Source organism: Mus musculus, chromosome 17, assembly GCF_000001635.26.
Source record: "Mus musculus strain C57BL/6J chromosome 17, GRCm38.p6 C57BL/6J".
NCBI lineage: Eukaryota > Metazoa > Chordata > Mammalia > Rodentia > Muridae > Mus > Mus musculus.
In genome coordinates, this window is record NC_000083.6 from 77858384 (window position 1) to 77879343 (window position 20960).

The following is a 20960-nucleotide window of genomic DNA, read 5'->3' on the forward strand; positions in this document are numbered from 1 at the left end:
TAAAAAAAAAAAAAAAAAAAAAAAAAAAAAAAAAAAAAAAAACAAGCAGAGCATCAATAATGGCTCCCTGGCTTTGAAATGTATAAAATATAAGAGCCATCAAGCAAAACCCCACTAAAGTTCAACAAAATAGCAATTGCAATGAGCAGTATTAATTCAACTTAGATTAAACCCAGTGTATCTCAAAGCATGGAGTCTTTCTTCTGTTTTGAGGCTCCCTCATTGTCTGAACATTATCCACTTTTTTATTCACAATTCTGTATTTCAAAATATCAAGAAATCTACAAAAATGGTCTTGATTATCATCCAGGAGGCCTCTAAGCCCAAGTAGAATTGTTCTGACCCTCAAGCGTCAGTTTAGTTTTCCAATCTCCCCCTACTTTCAGACAATGAGGAGCTTCTATGTCTATTTTTACCTCATATTTATAATACCCTAAACAAAACTAGAACAAAAAGGACGATCTTTTCATGTAGAAATATTTATCTACAAAGAGCATATCCCAAGTCACAAAATAAACCCCAGCAAATTTATAAGAATTCAAGTTATTCAATTATTTTTTTTGTTTCTTTCTGTTTTGTTTGTTTGTTTGTTTGTTTTGTTTTAATTTGATTGGGTTGGTTGGTTAGTTGGTTGGTTGACTGGTTGGTTGGTTGGTTGGTTGGTTGGTTGGTTGACTGCTGGTTGGTTGGTTGGTTGGATGGTTAGTTGTTGGTTGGGTGGGTGGGTGTTTAGGTGGCTGGTTGGTGGGTTGGTGAATTTTTGGTTTTTGTTTTTGTTTTTGTTTTTTTAATTTTGGAGACAAGGTTTCTCTGAGTATCTCTGGCCTCAAACTCACAGATCCACCTGCCTCTGCCTCCCCAGTGATTGGAATTAAAGATATGTACCACTACACCCATCTATCTTTACTAAATATTAAAAAAAAACCTTATAAATCTATGAAACAAAAGTATCTGATAATTCTCAATTACTGGGAAACTTATTATACACTCCTTTCCCCTTAGTTATTTGATTAAGGATCTCCCCAGCTCCCACCTCACCTAAAATTTCCAACTACCTAAAATTTCTTAATTTTATAGCCTACCAAGATTCAAACTGAAACCTTTTTGGTATGTTACAGTACATTGAGCTCACACACTTGCTACTCTCCACGGTTTTAGGTTCTCACAGATCTGTGTGTTTGGTCCACATATTATTTCACCCTAAAATTAAACACCTTGTCAATCTTATGTTTTGAGTTTAAGTAGAAGCTCAAATGTCTATCATCTTGAAGAAGTAGCCAGCTACTGAAACTAATTTCCATGTTGATGGCATTGCCTGGGACTTGGTTTAAAAAAAAATGCTAATTTTAGATATTTGTGTTATTTACTTTGCTGCAATTACTCTTGGTGTGTTTTATTCATTGATTGTTTTGGCTGGCACCTTTAGGCATTAGATTTATAATAAAAAAATGGTGACTAATCAAGATGACTACAAAAAAGGTAGAACAATACCTGTATTATTGTGGAACATATGACAGGGAAAATGGTCACAAGCCTAGTAATCATTTATTATATATATATGTGTGTGTATAATATATATGTATATGTATATATATATATATATATATAATATACACACACACATATATATGTATGTATATATATATATATATATAAAATTATGTGTTTACTACACATTAGGCACTGCTTTCAATGGTTTACATTGGATCAGCTCATTAATATTCACAGTTTTTTTTTCAGAGAAATTCTGCTGTGATCCCTCCTGTTGGGGTCAAGAAGCTCCCCCGATCACAGGGATAACAAGTGACTTTGCTGACTCTACTGAGATAATGATAAGGTTTCTCCAAAGCAAGTGGCATACAATGCTAAAATCTTACTATGAATATTTATACCATAGCACATTCACCCCAACAACATCTCCATCTGAAAACTATAATTCTTATTACAAAAAAAAACATACATATAAGCTAAATTATCTTCCTGCACCCAAATAATCTGTATAAATTTAGAAATTGAAAAAAAAATGCAAGATAGAGTAAATTTGGTTAAGAAGTCGAACCACAGTAGACCTGAGTTAAACACTGCTGACGTCACCCTGTATCTTATCACAGTAAACCATTAAAAGTACAAAATGTAGCCTTTCATTTTTTTTTATAAAGCACGCTTGTACTTTGTACAGTCTAATGATGTTTCTTTCCATGCTGCTCAGCCAGCTATGGACATTTGAGGCTAACTTTCCAATCAGCTCTTAAGCTTCAACGTACCCTGATGCTTTCCCTCGGCTTTTGTTTCTGCAACACTTAAAGGCCCTTTCCCAACAACAACCCTGAGATGCTTTTAAAGGTTTACTTCAATTAAAACTCAGAGGCTGACTTCTCTTATTATCTTAAACATCATAGGGTTAACTCGGATTCTAGATGTTAGCAAAGGATGTGCGATTTTGGCTAATCGCTGTTGTGAATTTATTTCATGCTTCTTCTTTTAATATCAAAGTAACCCTGTGAGATATTAATGGTGGGTGATTGCCAGCCTCTCCACAAAATGAATGTGAGTTATCTCCACATAGAATATTATGGGCACATAAAATAAAGGACATCAGCTGTGAATTTCTGAATTATTTAGATTGTTATTATGATTTTATTACCTGAGTCCAGACAGAGATTTCTCGAAGCTCTGAATGAGCTACTTGATTTTCCAGAGAGGAAAATCAATTCCTGGTGAGTTAGAGGCAAAACGGAGCACGAAACGCAGAGCTCTGATTCCCATTTCAGATACTGGTCTACTATCATGTCTCACTGTGTATTCTAAAAAGGTCAGAGGATGCAGTCCCTCATGGTTTGCAAAAGTGGGTCCTAGTTACATAAAATGTTAAGGGGACATTTTAAGTAACTACAAAATATAATAAGAATGAGTGACAGTAACTCACCAACAGGAGGGCAGCTGACCTTACCTCCTTCAGGAAAAGGGAAGTCAGAAAAGTGAGCAGCTTCACTCCACAGACTGCAATTTTCTATGTATAGCTAGCATTTGACTTGTTTTAGTACTTTTTAATTATCATGCATGCTTATTTACCACAGTACAGTCATACATAATGATATTTTAATAAATGCTGACATTTAATGATGATGTTTTATTATCTTTAAGAATTTCAGACCTATTCTTTTTATGATATTCATCCTAATGCTTTCTAACCCCATGCCCCCTCCTTATCCGCCTAACATTATGTCCTCATTTTTAATGACTCAGCATATCCACATACTTCTGGGTGTGAGGACATCCACTACAGCATGACCACCTTACCAGGGCAAAATCCTTAGCTATAACAGACTCTTCCTCCAATACTGGAAGCCATCAGTCACATAGTCACAGATGCTGTAAGCTCCTAAGTGTAGAGATTTTGTCATGTCCACAGAATGCTGAGTTGATCCAGCCCCCTTAGCTCAGTGTCTTTCTGCCCCCTTCCCCCTGATGGTCCCTGAACCTTGGAGGAAGAACATGATATAGCTGTCCCACTTATGGCTATGCATTTGTTCCACTGATATTTATTCTCTGCACTCTGACCAATGTCCATTTTCCAAAGAAACTTCTCTAATGAGGTCTAACTCTTTCTTCTTAGACTATACAAGATCTACACATGCTCCTTTTGTGTCTCTCAAACTAACCTACCAATTCATTTGGTTATAGAGGCTTTTCATAGACTCTTGACCACACTTTTTAGCCGTCAAACTCTCTGCCCTGAAATCTTATTTTCCTGTATTTTTCAGAGTTCTCTAGAGAAACCAAACCAATGGAGATAGCTAGATGATGGTGATGGTGGTGGTGGTGGTGGTGGTAGTGGTGGTACTGGTGGTGGTGGTCGGATACATATTGGAGTACATAGTCTTACAGCCTAAAATGTTTTATGATTTATCTCATTTATATAGGAAAAGCAGGGAGCTGGTTAGTAGAGTCTATTCAGATATCAGAGCAGCAGGGAGTTCAGGAGAGTAAAGACCTAAAAATCAGAATCTGTGGGGGCACAAAGAAATTGATGTTCCCATTCAAACACTCAGAATAATTTGGCAATTTCTCCTTTCTTCCACCTTTTGATTCTATCTAAGCCCTTGAAAAAGTGAATTATTTCTATCCAAATTTAGAGGTCATTCACTGATCCAAATCCTCTAGCTTAGATGCTAAGCTCTTCCATGAACATCCTCTCAACCATGCCAGAAACGCTGCTCAGACAGATAATCTGAACATCCCATGAAATAATCAAGACGACTCATACAATTAGCCATCAGACCTTTTCTGCCTGGCTTTTATCTCTTAAACATTCATCACCCCCTGACACATGGAAACTAGAAAATAAGTTCTAAGAGGTAAGCAGCCTGAACGTGTACCCACTACTCTATCCTGATAAACTGATGGAGTGTCTGTTATAAAACAGGTTCATAAATACATCCGGAGTGAAAACATCTTTCAGAAATAAATATTCCCCAACATGGAGCCTTCTTTTTAAAATTATTTTATTTATTTACATTCTAGTTATTTCCTCCCCTCCCACAGTTCCTCATCCCATTCTTCTCCCTCCCCCTTGACATACAGCTTTCTTTATAAACAGGAAACAATCACTAATTCCATTCATTGCTTGAGTCCTTTATTTTCTCTTTACACACTGAAGCTACTCATGTTAATGGTCACTACTCAGAAACGAAGCTTCTTGGAAAACATACAGTGACCTGCACTGTGCCTGTAACATCCCTGCTCCTACAGGCTTCTTAGTTGCTACCCCTCCTAGCCTTCCCTCCATCCAGCCTAGATGGCATGACCACTGCCTGAACAGTTCCATGGCCCAACAGAAGAGTTTGGTCCTTTGTCCTATTGAACTTTCTTCTAACTCTACTTTGCTGGTAAATATCTCTCCTTGAAAGCAATATACCTCCAAAGCTAATCAACTGAGCATTAGCCTCATCTCCAAATCATGAGGGCCTGGATTCACATAAACACTGGTATTAACACACATCATCCTATATTTTTTGACCAGCTTTTCAGCTCTAAACTTAATTTTCTTGTTAGCACAATATAAATAACAGTTATTCTTTTCCAAGAGGCTACCTGGGAAGACTTAATGACTAACTCAAATGCAGTTACTTTCATAGTACTTGTTACAAAACCATAACCCAAAACAAGTTAGGTAAAGAAAGACAGTTTTATTGTTATCAATTGTTTGTTTGTTTTTATATTTTCTGTGGTTTTTTGGTTTTGTGCTTTTGTGTTTTTTTCATTTTACAGGTTATAGTTCATCATGAAAGGAAGTCTGAGCAGAAACTCAAAGTAGGAACCTGGACCATAAACCAGGGAGGAGCACTACTTACTGTTTTGGGCTCTCTGTCCTTCTCAGCTTGCTTTCTTATATAGTCCATGACTGTTTGCCTAGGTGTGGTACTGCCAACAGTGGTCTAAGCCCTCTTATTATAGTAGTCAATCAAGACAATTTCCATAGACATGCCCACAGGCCAATATGATGGGCTAAATTTGTTTCCCTCTTCTCAAGTGAATCTAATTTACGTTGCATTGACAATAAAAAAATTTCCTTGCACCCAGAGTGATATTTTTAAGCATTCGCTGATATATTGAACATGTTCAGCTTAACTTTGTTAAGAACAATGCTAATATGTTGAAATAGAAGGAAGCATTTTTCTTTAAAATTAAAAATCTTTTTATGAATTTTTTTTCTTTTCATTGCAATCTTTTCTCACATAATACAAACTGACTAGTTTCCCCATTGCCTACTCCTCCAAATGCCTCTCCATCTTCACTCTTACCTGGATCCACCCCTTTCTAACTCTCATTAGAAAACAAAGAAGCTCACTCAGGATGATGCTCTCCAGGTCCATCCATTTGGCTAGGAGTTTCATAAATTCATTCTTTTTAATAGCTGAGTAGTACTCCATTATATAAATGTACCACATTTTTTGTATCCATTCCTCTGTTGAGGGGCATCTGCGTTCTTTCTAGCTTCTGACTATTATAAATAAGACTGCTATAAACATAGTGGAGCATGTGTCCTTCTTACAGGTTGGAACATCTTCTGGATATATGCCCAGAAGAGGTATTGCGGGATCCTCCGGTAGTACCATGTCCAATTTTCTGAGGGAACTGCCAGACTGATTTCCAGAGTAGTTGTACAAGCTTGCAATCCCACCAACAGTGGAGGAGTGTTCCTCTTTCTCCACATCCTCACCAGCATCTGCTGTCACCTGAATTTTTGATCTTAGCCATTCTGACTGGTGTGAGATGGAATCTCAGGGTTGTTTTGATTTGCATTTCTCTGATGATTAAGGATGCTGAACATTTTTTCAGGTGCTTCTCAGCCATTCGGTATGTACTCACTGATAAGTGGATATTAGCCCAGAAACTTAGTATACCTGAGATATAAGATACAATTTGCAAAACACATGAAACTGAACAAGAACGAAGACCAAAGTGTGGACACTTTGCCCCTTCTTAGAATTGGAAACAATCACCTATGGAAGGAGTTACAGAGACAAAGTTTGGAGCTGAGACAAAAAGATGGACCATCTAGAGACTGCCATATCCAGGGATCCATCCCATAATTAGCCTCCAAACGATGACACCATTACACACACTAGCAAACGTTTGTTGCAAGGACCATGATATAGCTGTCTCTTGTGAGACTAGGCCAGGGACTAGCAAACACATAAGTGGATGTCCACAGTCAGCTATTGGATCAATCACAGGGCCCAAATGGAGGAGCTAGAGAAAGTATCCAAGGAGCTAAAGAGATCTGCAACCCTGCAGGTGCAACAACATTACGAACTAACCAGTACCCCGGAGCTCTTGTCTCTAGCTGCATATGTATCAAAAGATGGCCTAGTCGGCCATCACTGGAAAGAGAGGCCCATTGGACCCGCAAACTTTATATGCCTCAGTACAGGGGAATGCCAGGGCCAAAAAGTGGGAATGGGTGGGTAGGGGAGTGGGGGAGAGGGCATGTGGGACTTTTGGGCTAGCATTGGAAATGTAATTGAGGAAAATACGTAATAAAATAAAATAAAATAAAATAAAATAAAATAAATAAAATAAGAAAACAAAGAAGGATAATAATAAGATAAAATTTAAAACGATGTAATAAAATACAATATAATAATATAGCACACACACACACACACACACACACACAAAATCACACATCCGAATTGGACAAAAGAGAAGGAAAAGCGATCAAGAGAAGGCACAGGAAACAGACCCACTCATTTGCACATTTAGGAATCCCAGAAAAACACTAAAATGGAAGCCATACTATATATGCGAAAGACCTGGGACAGACCCCATGCGGGCTCTGTGCATGCTGCCTCAGTCCCCATAAGTTCATTTGAGCTTGGATTATGTTGATTTAGAGAGCCTTGTTTTCTGGTTTCCTCCATCCTCTCTGGCTCTTATATTCCTTCAGACTCCTCTTCCACAGGGTTTCCTGAACCTTGAAGAGAAGGATTTGTTAGAGATACCCTATTTAACGGTGAGTATTTCAAGATCTCTCATGTTCTACATAATGTAAAGCTGTGGATATCTGTGTCTGTTGCTGTCTGCTGCAGGAGGAAGCTTCTCTGATGATGGCTGACCAAGGCACTGATGTATCTATCACTATAGCAAAAGGTTAGAAGTCATTTTATTGCTACTTTTTAAAACATCAGTAGTATTTGGTTTGACCCTGGGTTCCTGAGCTATTTAGCCTCATGTTCTTGGTCACCCAAGCAGTGTCAGGTAAGGGTTCCATCTCTTCAAGTGGGTCTTAAGTCAAGTCAAATATTGGTTGACTAGTCCCACAAGCTTCATGCCACTTGCATTAGCATAGCTTGTACACATGACACCAGTGTAAATCAAAGATCTTGTGGGTGGTTTCCTGTTCATGTTTCTATTACTAGCATACAGAGTACCTTACTATACCAAAGACACTAGAACTTAGGAGTGAATGTTCTGTGTAGGCACCGGCTAGACTTCTCCATGTTCAATGAGTTGTATAGATGTTGTCTTCAGCAATGGAGCTTTGCTGAATTAGATTTTAGAGAGCAATCTATATTGTATTAGTTGCTTAGGGATTCCCAGGTACACTTTTATCCAACAACTCAAGTAAATGCAACCCAATCACAATACTAGAAGCTTCATTTGATGAGGAAAGATCAGTTGGGGCTTTGTCTCCACCGTGTGTGTGTGTGTGTGTGTGTGTGTGTGTGTGTGTATGTGTGTGCGTCTCTGTGTCTGTGTGTGTCTCTCTGTGTGTGTCTGTGTGTGTGTGTGTGTGTGTGTGTGTGTGTGTGTGTGTGTGTGTGTGTATTAGAAATAGAGCAAAGGAGGGTTCTACTGTATTATCTTTCCATACTACCCTTCACATGGCCATTAGTTTTAACTGTCTCCCCAAGTTTCCTCCCTTCCTCCTTTATCCTCTCCCTCCCTACTTTATCCTCCTGTCTAGCCCCCATTCATCTATCTATCCATAAGTTCCTATTATATTTCCCTTTCCTAGGAATATCTATCTTTGCTCCCCACCTTAATTCCTTACTCTAAGCCTAACCTCTGTTGCTCTACAAATTGTAGCTTGTTTATTACTGGGTTAATAACAAATATCCACACATAAGCAACTACATATCATATTTATTTCTCTGGTTCTGGGATACCTCCCTCAGAATGATTTTTTTTCTAGTTTTGTCCATTTACTTGCTAATTTCATGATTTTATTCTTTTAATGGCTGACTAATAACCCATTCTGTAAATATACCACATTTTATTGAGTATTTTATTTATTTACATTTCAACTGTCATCCCTTTTCCCGGTTTCCCCTCTGCAAACCCCCTATCCTGTGTTCCCTTCCTCCTGCTTCTATGAGGGTGCTTCCCCACCCATGCCTCCACTCTCATCTCACCACCCTCGCATTCCCCTACATTGAGACATCAAGCCTTCATAGGACCAAGGGCCTCTCCTCCCATTGATGCCAGATAAGTTCATCCTCTGCTACATATGCAACTGAAGCCATGGGTCCCTCCATGTGTAGTCCTTGCTTGGTGGTTTAGTCCCTGGGAGTTCTGGGGGGGGGTCTGGTTTTTCAATAGTGTTTGTTCTTCCTATGTGGTTACAAACCCCTTCAGATCCTTCAGTCCTTTCCCTAACTCCTCCAGTGGAGTCCCCATGCTCAGTACAATGGTTGGCTGCAAGCATCTGACCCTGAACATACCACATTTTTATCCACTCATCTATTGATGAATATCTAGGTTGTTTCCAATTTCTACTTGTTATTAATAGAAAAGGAATGAAGATGATTGAGCGACTGTCTCCATGGTAGATGAACTGTCCTTTGGGTATATGCCTAAGAATGGTAGACCTGGTTCTTATGATGGATTGATTCCCATTTTCCTGAGGAACTGCCATATTGATTTCCATCATGGCTTATATAAATTTCTGGTCCCACCAGCAATGAGTAAGTGTTATACTTACTAAGCATTCTCAACAGCACGACTGTCATTTGTTTTATTGACCTTAGACATTCTGACACATGTAAGATAAAATCTCAAGGTAGTTTTGATTTGCATTTCCCTAATGACTATGAATGTTGAACATTTCTTTAAGTATGTCTCAGCCATTTGAATTCCCCCCTTTGAGAAGCCTTTGTTTATATCTGTAACTCATTTAAAAACTTAATAATTTCTGTGGATCAAAACTAAACAGCATATACTTTGATTATTTTGCTTAAATAAACATCACATAATTTTAAAATTATCATTTCCCACAATAGAAATATATGTGTGAAAATTACTTATAAGGGCAATAGAGATAATATTACAATTTTTCTACATCAATTTTATAGAGTTCTTGATAGCTGAAAATTTACTTTTACTTCTATTTTCAATGGAAAGAGCCAAATATTTTTATCTGCAATATTTGGTAATTTTTGTCACAATGGTATTCTTATACTCTTTAAATTATTCATTGGGTATCTGTTAAATTGATAAATAAATAATCACTACTTGAATGCATGAATAGACTTAATGACTATTTGTGAATACTCTTAATGCATTTAATTTTTGCTTATTTTCATTGTTGTGCTATGGGTCTATGCATCATTAAACAAAAGAGCACAGAGCCATTCTGAAGATTCATTCCTGGGCAGCCATGACATACTAAAACCATCATTCTATTCATTAAAGTAAAACTTAATAAGTATTCAGTTGGTCCAATGATTACAAAGGTTGATTAATTTGCCACCTTTTAAAATAAACTGATGTTACTTTATAAAGACGCCTTTAGAAGAAAGCTTCACACTGCCTGCCATTCTGCAGCTTCTAAGCTCCAGGCTAGAAACCTGATTGGCAGTAAGGGGAATTCTGTGCAGGGGTGGAGAGTGCCAGTCAATTTGTCAGGTGCTTTCTCATTAAGGACTTTTGAGATAAGGGTCAGGCTTTGTGCTTGAAACAGATTCTAAACAGAAAGATACACTTTCTTATTAAATGGTTTTGCAAAGAGCCAAATTCCAAACTGTTTGGAGCTTTGAAGATAAGGAGACACACTGCCAAGTTCCTATCAATTGAGCTGCCATTGTTATTAATTATTGTAATAATGGCTCACACACAGGAGGTATTACCCAACATGCATTATCAACCACAAATGGAGAGACCACAATACTAACAGATGTGAGGAAACACACCATTCCTTTTCAGCAAGTGACTTCTGTGACAAATAACTTTTACTTTTCTTCTTACTTTAGTCCAATTAACATAGATTTAAGTTTTCCCTTAGCTGAGAAATGACTGTCCAACATTGATAACATTAACTCAATCAACCTTTTATAAGGACCTCAAAGGAAACCAACAGGAACTCAAAGATTAGCACGTCAAAGTCCCACCCCCAGACTATTCAGCAGCCAATGGGGAGGTTACAAAGTGACTTTGCTTTGCAAGTCAGAGGAAGCAGGACCTTGTCTGGCTGTGTCCATCAAGAAAAGGAAAAGAATTCTTGGTGCATGAATAGAATTTCAGGATGGGTGTTTGGGACTGCACATATGTGTGTAACTGGAACATGAGGCCTTTTTATGCAATTGGCAGACAGTGAAAGAAGCAGTTTACATGAAGCACGGGTTTGTTTAATTGACAAATAAGACCTTAGGGATAATATTGGAATAAGCAAAGCTAGAGGAAGACCTATTCTGACCACATTCTTCTTCTTCTTCTTCTTCTTCTTCTTCTTCTTCTTCTTCTTCTTCTTCTTCTTCTTCTTCTTCTTCTTCTTCTTTTCTTCTCCTTCTCCTCCTCCTCCTCCTCTTCCTCCTCCTTCCTCCTCCTCCCTCTTCCTCTTTCTCTTCCTCTTCTTCTTTTTCTTCCTCTTCTTCTTCCTCTTCTTCTTCTTCTTTATTTATTTATTAACTTTACATCCTGCTCCTTGCCCCTCCTTCTGGTCACCCCCTCCCACAATCTTTCCTCCTCTTCCCTTCCCTTCTCCTCTGAGAAGATATATTCCCTGTGAGTAACCCCTCATCCAAGCACATAAAGTCTCTGTGAGGCTAGCCTCTCCCAGTGAGACCAGAAAAGGCAGACCAGCTGGAAGAATATATCCCACAGACCGGCAACAACTTTTGGAATAGACCCTGTTCCAGTTGTTCAGGACCCACAGGAAGACCAAGCCGCACTTCTACTATATATGTGTAGTGGGACCTAGGTCCTGCCTGTGTGTGCTCTTTGGTCAGTGGTTCAATCCAGGTTAGTTGAGTCTGCTGGTGACCACTTTCTTGAGGCAGCAAAATACCTAACTGCATTCTAAATCCTTATCTCTATACCCCCAGATAAGTGTAGCTCTCAACTATCATAAAGGAAACTTCTTTTTGCAGGACACAAACCATTACAAAAAATCACAACTAGTCAAATTGCTGAGAAAAACTGACAATGGCGCCCATCCCCAGTAGATACATCTGCATAGAATACAACTAACTCAAGAACCCAAGGCTCAGGGAATGTTATGGAAGGGGAAGTTGAAACACTGTAAGATCCAGGACCAGGAAGTGTTGAATGGTCTGCTGTGACAGTTTGTCTTCTAACTGGAATAGGGAGCCTACACCCTTAAAACCTCAATAGCATGGCTGCCTAGAGACTATCTGAGCAATTCCAACAAGAGATGACAGCTCAAGTAGATGGGAGAAATCTCAGGGTGAGGTTATCTTTAAATGAGAAGCAGCAAGCAATTCACAACAGCTAGAGTGAGAGAACTAGTCTTCCCCAGGGATAAGCCTCCTGATTGGTTATCCAATATAGAGGGGTCAGATCTAGAACCATGCACACTATATAAGAAGGCTACATGAATGGACTCAGTAGTTTCCATATATATGTCGATTCATTAAAATGTATATATAACAATGTTAAAGAAAGGAGGTGCTTAAATTTGGGAAATAGGAAATATTAAAGATGTTGGAGAGAGGTACAGATGTTCAAAAAAGTGAATTTTTTTAAAGTGACACTTTTTATTCTATTTTATTTTATTTGGTTATCTTGTATCATATTTTTCAAAAATTTATTTTTTTATTCACTTTACATCCCAATTGCAGCCTCTCTCCCTTCTCTTTTCTTAGTCTCGCCCTTACTAATTCCTACCCCCCATTATCCCATTTCTTTCTCCTCAGAGAAGGAGAAATCCCCACTGTACCCTGAGACACCTAGTCCTAGCAGGACTAGGCACATCCCCTAGTGCAGAGATCCAACCAGGCAGTCCTGGTAGAGAATGGTATCCATGGCAGGCAACATAGTCAGAGACAGCTCCCAGCCCCCAGGTGTTAGGGGACTCACATGAAGATCAAGCTACACATTTGTTATAAATGTGTAGGGGGCCTTGGTCCAGCCCTCACATGCTCTTGGGTTGGTTGACTCTGCCCTTGATCTTTTGGCTTGCTTGATTCTATCTTCAACTCTTCCACAAGACTCCAGAACTCTGCCTGATGTTTGAGCATGGATCTCTGCATCTGTTTCCATCAGCTGCTGGATGAAGCCTCTCAGGAGACAGTTATGTTATGATCCTGTCTGATCATTAATTGTGTGAGAACTTGGCTCTCTCATGTGGGATGGGTCTCAAGTTGGGCCCGTCATTGGTTGGTCATTCCCTCAATCTCTGTGCCATCTTTATCCCTGTACATCTTGTAGGCTAGACCAATTTTAAGTTGAATGTTTTGTGGGTGGATTGACGTCCTCCTCCCTGTACTGCAGTCCTGAATGGCTATAGGAGGTGGTCACCCCCAAAGACTGTCTGTATCCTCCCCAACCCCAGGCCTCCAGATAGCCCCAGAGATGCCCTCCACTAATTTCCATCCTTACTCTCAGCCCTCTCCAGACCCCTCTCCCTACATCTGATTGCCATTAGATAACCATTCCCCTCCTCAGCCCCTCGTCCACCCAGTTCTCTGTCTCCATCTATGTCTTATGACTATTTGGATCCCCTTCTGAGTGAGATTTACACATCCTCCCTCTGACCCTCCTAACTACCCAGTTTCTTGGGTCTGTGTATTGTAACATTGTTATCCAGCACTTTATAACTAATGTATACTTATAAGTGAGTACATACCATATGTGTCTTTCTGGCTCTGGGTTGCCTTGTTTAGGTTCCATCTGTTTGCCTGAAAATTTCATGATATCTTTGTTTTTAATAGCTGAATAGTATTCCCACCACATAGATATATACCAGATTTTCTTTATCCATTTTTCAGTTGAGGGACACCTAGGTTTTTTCCAATTTCTGGCTATTACTAATAAAGCTCCTATGAACATAGTTGAGCATGATCAAACTTATTTTAAACATGATGGAAATAAGCCATTTGTAGAAAGTTAAAACTGAGTGACTTCAAACTTCAGTGCTATAAAACAACTTCTCCCCCTCTTCTTATCCTCTATTCTTAAAAGGAAATGACTAACAAATAATGAAATAAAATTTTAGAAAAGTATTAAAATAAAATAAAGTAATAAAATTAACTCCCTCCACCCAGACACACACATTATTTTGTTTCTTCAACCTGAACCTGCATAGACAGTGTTTCGAGATATGCAGACCTTCTGCCTCCTTAGCATGATAAGACATGTGTGGCATCTTCTGCTGCATATCTCTACCCAAGTCTCTTCTTTAGAGAGGTGGTTAATTCTGACATCTGCTCATTTTTATTGGATTATCTTGTTCAAGTTCAAAGACATTTTGTGCATCCTGGAAATACAATCTAGATATGATATATATTCTGTAGCTTACCTGCTTTAGAAGTACAGCTATGCGCTTGAGTAGAATGTTCTCCTCGTAGGTTGTCATTTTCTTAAGAGTCTGTCTTGTTTGTGTGTTTGTTTGTTTGTTTGTTTGTTGCTTGTTTGTTTGTTTTAGTTTTTAGTTTTTCAAGACAGGGTTTCTCTCTGTGTACCCTTGGCTGTCCTGGAACTCACTCTTTAGACCAGGCTGGCCTCCAACTCAGAAATCTGCCTGCCTCTGCCTCCCAAGTGCTGGGATTAAAGGCGTGTGCCACCACTGTCTGGCTCAACAGTCTGTCTTAATGTAATTATTTTAAGAACTTGGAATTTAATCAACATTAGACAACTGTTGTACTAATTTAAGTATGAATTTTCATGTTCTTCTATCTTCCAAACTCAGTTTTATTTATGAATTGATGTAGATAGAATTAGTCTCCCAAGAACACCCTTTACTCAGTGTAACTCAAATTCGAGGATCTGGGAGGGTCCTCCATCACAGGGGATCATATCATGTGGTCCCTGAGGAAGGACCCCTTGCTTTGCTTAGGATGTTCATTTGCTGCAAGTGTGTCAAAGAAGAAAGCTCGCCTTTTCTGGGGAACATTTCAAGCTACAAATTTCTTCAACAAAAAACAAACCAGTTAACTGAAAGGAAAACAGATTCTATACCATTTTAAATGATTGCTCTAATTTTATGTAGCTGTAAACATCAATTTATTCAGCAGTAGATTTCAATTATGTTTCTAATTTGTGAATGTTGCCCTCCAGTAGATCTCGAATTAGAGGGCTAAGCACTAAGGAAAAGCAATACAATGACATTGCAATTAGAAATTCCTCCAAAATATTCAATTAACTACTGGAGAAAGTAGTTAACAGTTCACCTTTTTACTGATAAAGGGTATATGTGAAATTTTATTTAGATTGGATTCATGACCACTTCTCTGCCTGGTCACCTTCTAATTTCTATTCAGAGGATATCAGTATTTTTAAATTTTCCCTGAAATGGTTTGGATTTGAACAAGCATGAAGATTACTATGAAAATAACAATTTGACCTCTCTGAGAAATATTAACAGAAGTTGTCTAATTTCTATTAAAATGTCGTGTGTGTGTGTGTGTGTGTGTGTGTGTGTGTGTGTGTGTGTGTGTGTTTGAACAGCACTGGAAATAAGAAAGCCATTATATCATTTTCCAAGAATTATAAAAAGACACTTAAAACAGATTCTTATGTTTTTCAATCCTCACCCTTTTATAATATTCTAATGCCAAAGAAATGGGATGTTTTATAATATTTGAATGGAATGTTTTATAATTTTCCAATCCCAAAGAAGTGGGAGTGAAAAAGACCGGCATTGGAAGTCATATTGGCTCAGATATCTTAGGAGCCTCTCAGGAGACATCACTTCCTACAGCTTAGAAGGAAATGAGGAAACTGTCTTTTATGGTGACTCTGTGGCTTAACAGAAATGCTGAAGATGAAATTTTCAAAGGGCAATGTTAGCTTCCCTTCCTTTGCGTGGAGAACATCCTTTCCTTTGAAATATAGCCAACACAAGTTTTTATAGCTAATAGAGATGTCACTCATGAACCAAATGCTCAATTTCCTTCCTTAGTTAAAAATACTGAAGCTTGTATCCAGAAAATGACCAGCTGCCTGTATGGCCTGTGTGCCTTAGGCTGGAGCTCTCGGCCCCCAAGAGTCCCACCCTACCATTGCCTTGCCAGGTGGCTCCAGAAGAGGGACATTTCACATTCATATATAATTTAAATATTTATTACAGTGAAAGTGACTGTGTCTTTTTACTTCAGCCTACCTAATATCTATACAGAAAGTTTTCTGAAAATGTTTAGTAATGGATACCGTGAATGGAAGAGAGAAGGGAAGTGCGAAGGGGTAGGGGAAGTGGGACTAGAAGACATGCAGCTTGAAGACAAAGATGGAGAGCCATTTCAATGCCTTACAAGTCCTCAGTCTGAGAGCAAAGCTGTCTTGTTTAGCAGTTATCAGTGGGGATTTTAGGAAATCTTCAACACATTAGTGTACAGAATGTTCTGTTTAGAAGTCTGCTAGAAATAAATGCCTCCTCCTGCTCTGTCTTATAGTCACTCTCTGTACTTACAGGAAAATCTGGACAAGATTTTGAAGCCTTCAGATTTTCTAAGCCTTCAGATTCTTCTGCTTTCAAAAAAGAAAGAAGAATAATGATTCCAAATCCTCCAGTTTACTTTATGCTCTGTAAACGGTCTGGGTATTTTTCATGCATGAAGCTACAATGAAAGCTGGGCTGTCCCCAACTACAACTCAGGCAGCTTCTTCAGCTAGATCACTAGCATAGTCCTACTAGATAAAGCTTCAAGATAACAGTTTAGAAAGTTGAAGATGGGTTGAGGGAGAATGTCAAAACCTTCCCCTTGCCTCTGAAATCTATTCTCAAGATAGCACTAAAGTTTAGCTGTCTTGGAAAGTAATGGAATAGTGAGGATCTCGAACCTGGCCTTTTGTTTCCGAAAGCGCTCTTAGGACTTTGAAGATCAGTACTTGGGATGAAGAGGAGCCAAGACTGGAGCATCTTGGGATCATTGGATCCACAGCATAAAGTTCTTGGAGACAGCACCAATCTACACTAGCAAAACTCCTTCCCATTTCAGCCAGCCTCTTGTGCACTTTCTGTCCCAAGTTCTGACCTCTCCTTTTCTGATTTGAGCTCTTTTACAAACCTATAACATGCTTTCTGTCTCTTCCAGTGCATAAAGGAATCTACTCTGAGAAAGTCCACTGAAAAAGGAAGCCATTAATAAAGGTTGCTGGGGTCAGTGGATTGGTAAATTTAAAAAAGAAGACATGAAGATAAAAGGCTAAGAAGGTGGGGGAGAGTATGGTCAGAGATAAGAGAAGTTGGGAGTGGATTATATGAAATTCTCAAAGAATAAAAATATTTATTTTTAGAACCTTTCTCGAGTATAGATTGTTCATTGAGAAAGTGGTTTTGAATATTCACTAGTGCTAGACACTATGAAAAGTAAAAAAAAGGAAGATCCAATATGATTACTGTATGCTTATAAATGATCTCACAGGAAGATCATTCAGGAAAGTCTTTTCCCCTCTGCATTACTTTATTAGTCTCTCAGTGCAAACACTTCCTATTTCTGGTGTATGCGTTGCAGCCAAATAAGATTTTCTGTTTCCTGAATCTTTAAAACTCTGTTTATTCTATTTAAAGATTGTGTAATGTCATTGAAGTTAAATCACGCCTTCATGTAGATAGTAGGACTGTCATGTCAAAGTTGTTATATTATTGTGAAAATATACATACAAAGAATTTTTAGAATGAAATTACTACAGCAAACTCAGTTTGGTTTTATCTTTCTGCTTCTAAGAAAATATACATCTTCCAGCAGAGATCTCTGTTTCTTTCCACTTTCTTTTTCTTTAAACATTCTTTGGGCTGCTTTGTTTATTTCTCTGGCCCCCACATAGAAGCAGAGATATATGTCAAAGACAATTGCTGATGCCTTGACTGGATTCAGAGGCAATCCAGTGTAAAGCTTTGCTACTGGAAGTCTCCTGGCTGTGTTTGATCTTCTTCCTTTTCAGCAATGGTAAATGACCTAGGAGTGATATATACTGTGAGGTCCCAGAAATTGGAAAATTCGCCAGCAGCTTAATCATCACATGCACATAGTATATCACATGGTTTCTTTCACCTAAATTATTTCTAAAATGTTGCAACATGTGAAAAGACTAACACCAAACTATACCTGTCTCCAGTATTGATGGACTCCAATCGACTATAATACAACTACAAAACCTACTTCATCCTTCCCACTAGAATCCTCTCTAGCCCACAGTTTATGTATTACAGATTGCAGGTCAGTTATGTGCATCTGATGTGTAAATATAAGAATCTTTGAAAACAAACCTCTAATCTGTGAACCTGCATTGTATTTAAAATAAAACTTAGAAATTTAGTTCACCAGGTTGTTACTGAATTGACTAACATTATCCAAAATAAATGGTTTTTTTGTCAAATTTTCAGCGAGTTTTCAAAACCAAATAGAGGGATTTGCAGGGAGCTCTATTATGTGTGTAAATATAGTGTTATTTATTCTCCAAAGAAAACTGCTTCATGAGGGGGAAAAAATGTAAATTATTGTCAACCCGTTTTTCCAAGTTCTCTCAAGGTCTGTAAGATGTTGCAGGGCACATTTTGTTCCTGGATGATGATGGCGATTCTTTCCAGCCAATGAGGTGGAAGTAACATAGCCTGATCTATAGAACCACAAGGAAACATAAACCACTCCTGGACCCTTGCTGGTCACCTCTAACTCAAATCAATATTGCAACTATAACCAAACATAATCAAATCATTTGGAGTGTTAAGATTTAGAAGTCTTCCAAAGGCTCAGCAGGGGGACCAAAGGGCTTTTTTGATTCTCTCAGACTGACTGGGGAGTTGCCTCTTCTTAATGCCTCTTAATTCAACCGGAAACCATGCCAAAGGGAGAGGAGAGGGACATTAAGAAAGAAGCAGATGACCTTTGAATCCATTTACACCTCAAGGCAGAAAACAGCAGTGAGGCTGCAAGCAGGCACCCTGGCTATTCTTTAATAGGAGTCTTGTGCTGCCTGCACCTGCTTGAAAGATGCCAAGAGCCACAGGGAGGTTTTTCTTAGACTGATCTCCCTCTTTCAGGCAACCTCTGCCTCCAAACGAATAGGAAGGTATTTTATTTTGTTTTGTTCCATTCCATTTCTCAAGAATAAAACCATTCTCTCATCTTACCATTCTATCTTCTGCCATAATTAGGCTTAATATCTGGGACCCACAGAAATCACTCCACTAGTTAGTTGTCAAGTCACCTTGATTAAATCGATAAATACGGCAGTAAACATAGTTTATGGTTTATTAAAAGTGCAATTGATTATATGCTGAAATATTCAGAGACCTCTGAATAAATCAACTAGTTAGAAAATTCAATATTTTTAGACAGGAAAAATTTATTCTATGAGTACAATGCAAAAATGAAAGCTGTCTCCTGTAATTTTATTTGTTCAACCTCATGGAATAAAAGCCAAAGGCTGAAAGGGGGCTTTCAGAACATTCTTCATTCGTGTGAGACTAATCTGTGCCATCCAAAAGGACTGCATATTTAGTCCTGAAACTCTCCCAAATGAGATTCCAAAAACCTGCTGCTTCTCCTTATGTCTCATAAGAACAATGAAGGTAGTTGTCTTATTTAGCTTGAACTTTTTCTTATGTAACTGGCTTTAAATGTGGGAAATAACAGCTCCTTGAGCTGTAGAAAACCTTATTAAAGATTCTATATATGCATCTAGCCTGCCTCTCCCCCCACTCTCTCCCTCCCTCCCTCCCTCCCCCTCTCTCTGTCTCTCTGTCTCTCTCTCTGGAGTTGGCTCTTTTGCACATGCCCTTCCACCTGCTCTGTATGAAAGGCACTTGCTAAGGTCACCTGTGATCCATGATGGCTTCTTGTTGGTCCTTGCTAAAGAATTTCATGCCGTTTATCGTTCTCTCCCAGGCTCCTCACACCATCCCACCTGTGGGTTTTCTGTTTCTTCTTAGTTCCTTTTGCTTCTGTTGTCCTCTACTCCAAATGAGCTCAGCTATCCTATCTTCCATCTTTCTGTTTTCCTTAGAGGACATCACTTCCTCTAATGGCTTTATCAACCACCTTGACATTAACTCTTAGATTAATGCCTTTGGCTTTAACTCCTTTCTTAAGCTCCACACATCTATCTCCTGCTGTCTACTGGAGCACTAAGAGCCCGGCAATTATCTAACACCTACAAGTGTGTCTTCTCTTCTAAACATGCATACCTTGACTAGCAATGCCACCTTTCATCTACTGGCCAACCAGGGGCTTCAGCATCACCTCCAGAATCTCCTATTTTTTTATGTCCTACATTATTTGGTGACCAAACCATATTGATTATGTTTCTAAGTGGCTCTCAAAATGGCTGCCATTGTCTTCCATGACCACTGGCTTAATCCACTTTCAGAGACTTTCTACTGACCTCATCATCCTTAGACAACCCATTCATTGTCTGCACTAATACCTCAGAGATCTTCTAAAAGCCACTTTGAGAAACAGAAGCAGATTCTCCATTTTCCTGAACACAATCGAATCCCTTAATGACCCACTTTCTCCAATAGACAAAGATTCACTGAACACAGTGGACTTACTGATGCAGTAGTCAGTCACCTCACATAGAATGTTCAAAGGGCATCTCATTCTACCATATGTCTATAAATTGCCTTTCCCATCCTAAATTTTACTGTCTGTAAATTAAAGTCTTGAATTCAATGATCCATAAGAGGTTTTTCAACCTCTCATCTGTATTTTTCTATAGGGCATTTAAATACAAAATAATGCCAAAAGAAAACTTATACAGTATTAATACAAGGTCATAATAACAGCATTAATTTAGAGGTGGGTATATGTCTTTCTATATTATCCTTGAAATTCTTTGTAAATATGAAATTGTTCTGAAATAAAACATATTTTCAAAACATCCATTTACTGTTTTATTCAGCATTTTAAATGTTCTCTTTGTTGCACACACTCTGCCATACAAAGAAGAACAAAAGATATGAATTCTACCCATGAAGTATACTAGACAAATTTAATTATTGAGTATGGTGGTAATTAGGAGGAAGATGAAGTCACTTATAGCTGAGGGTTACA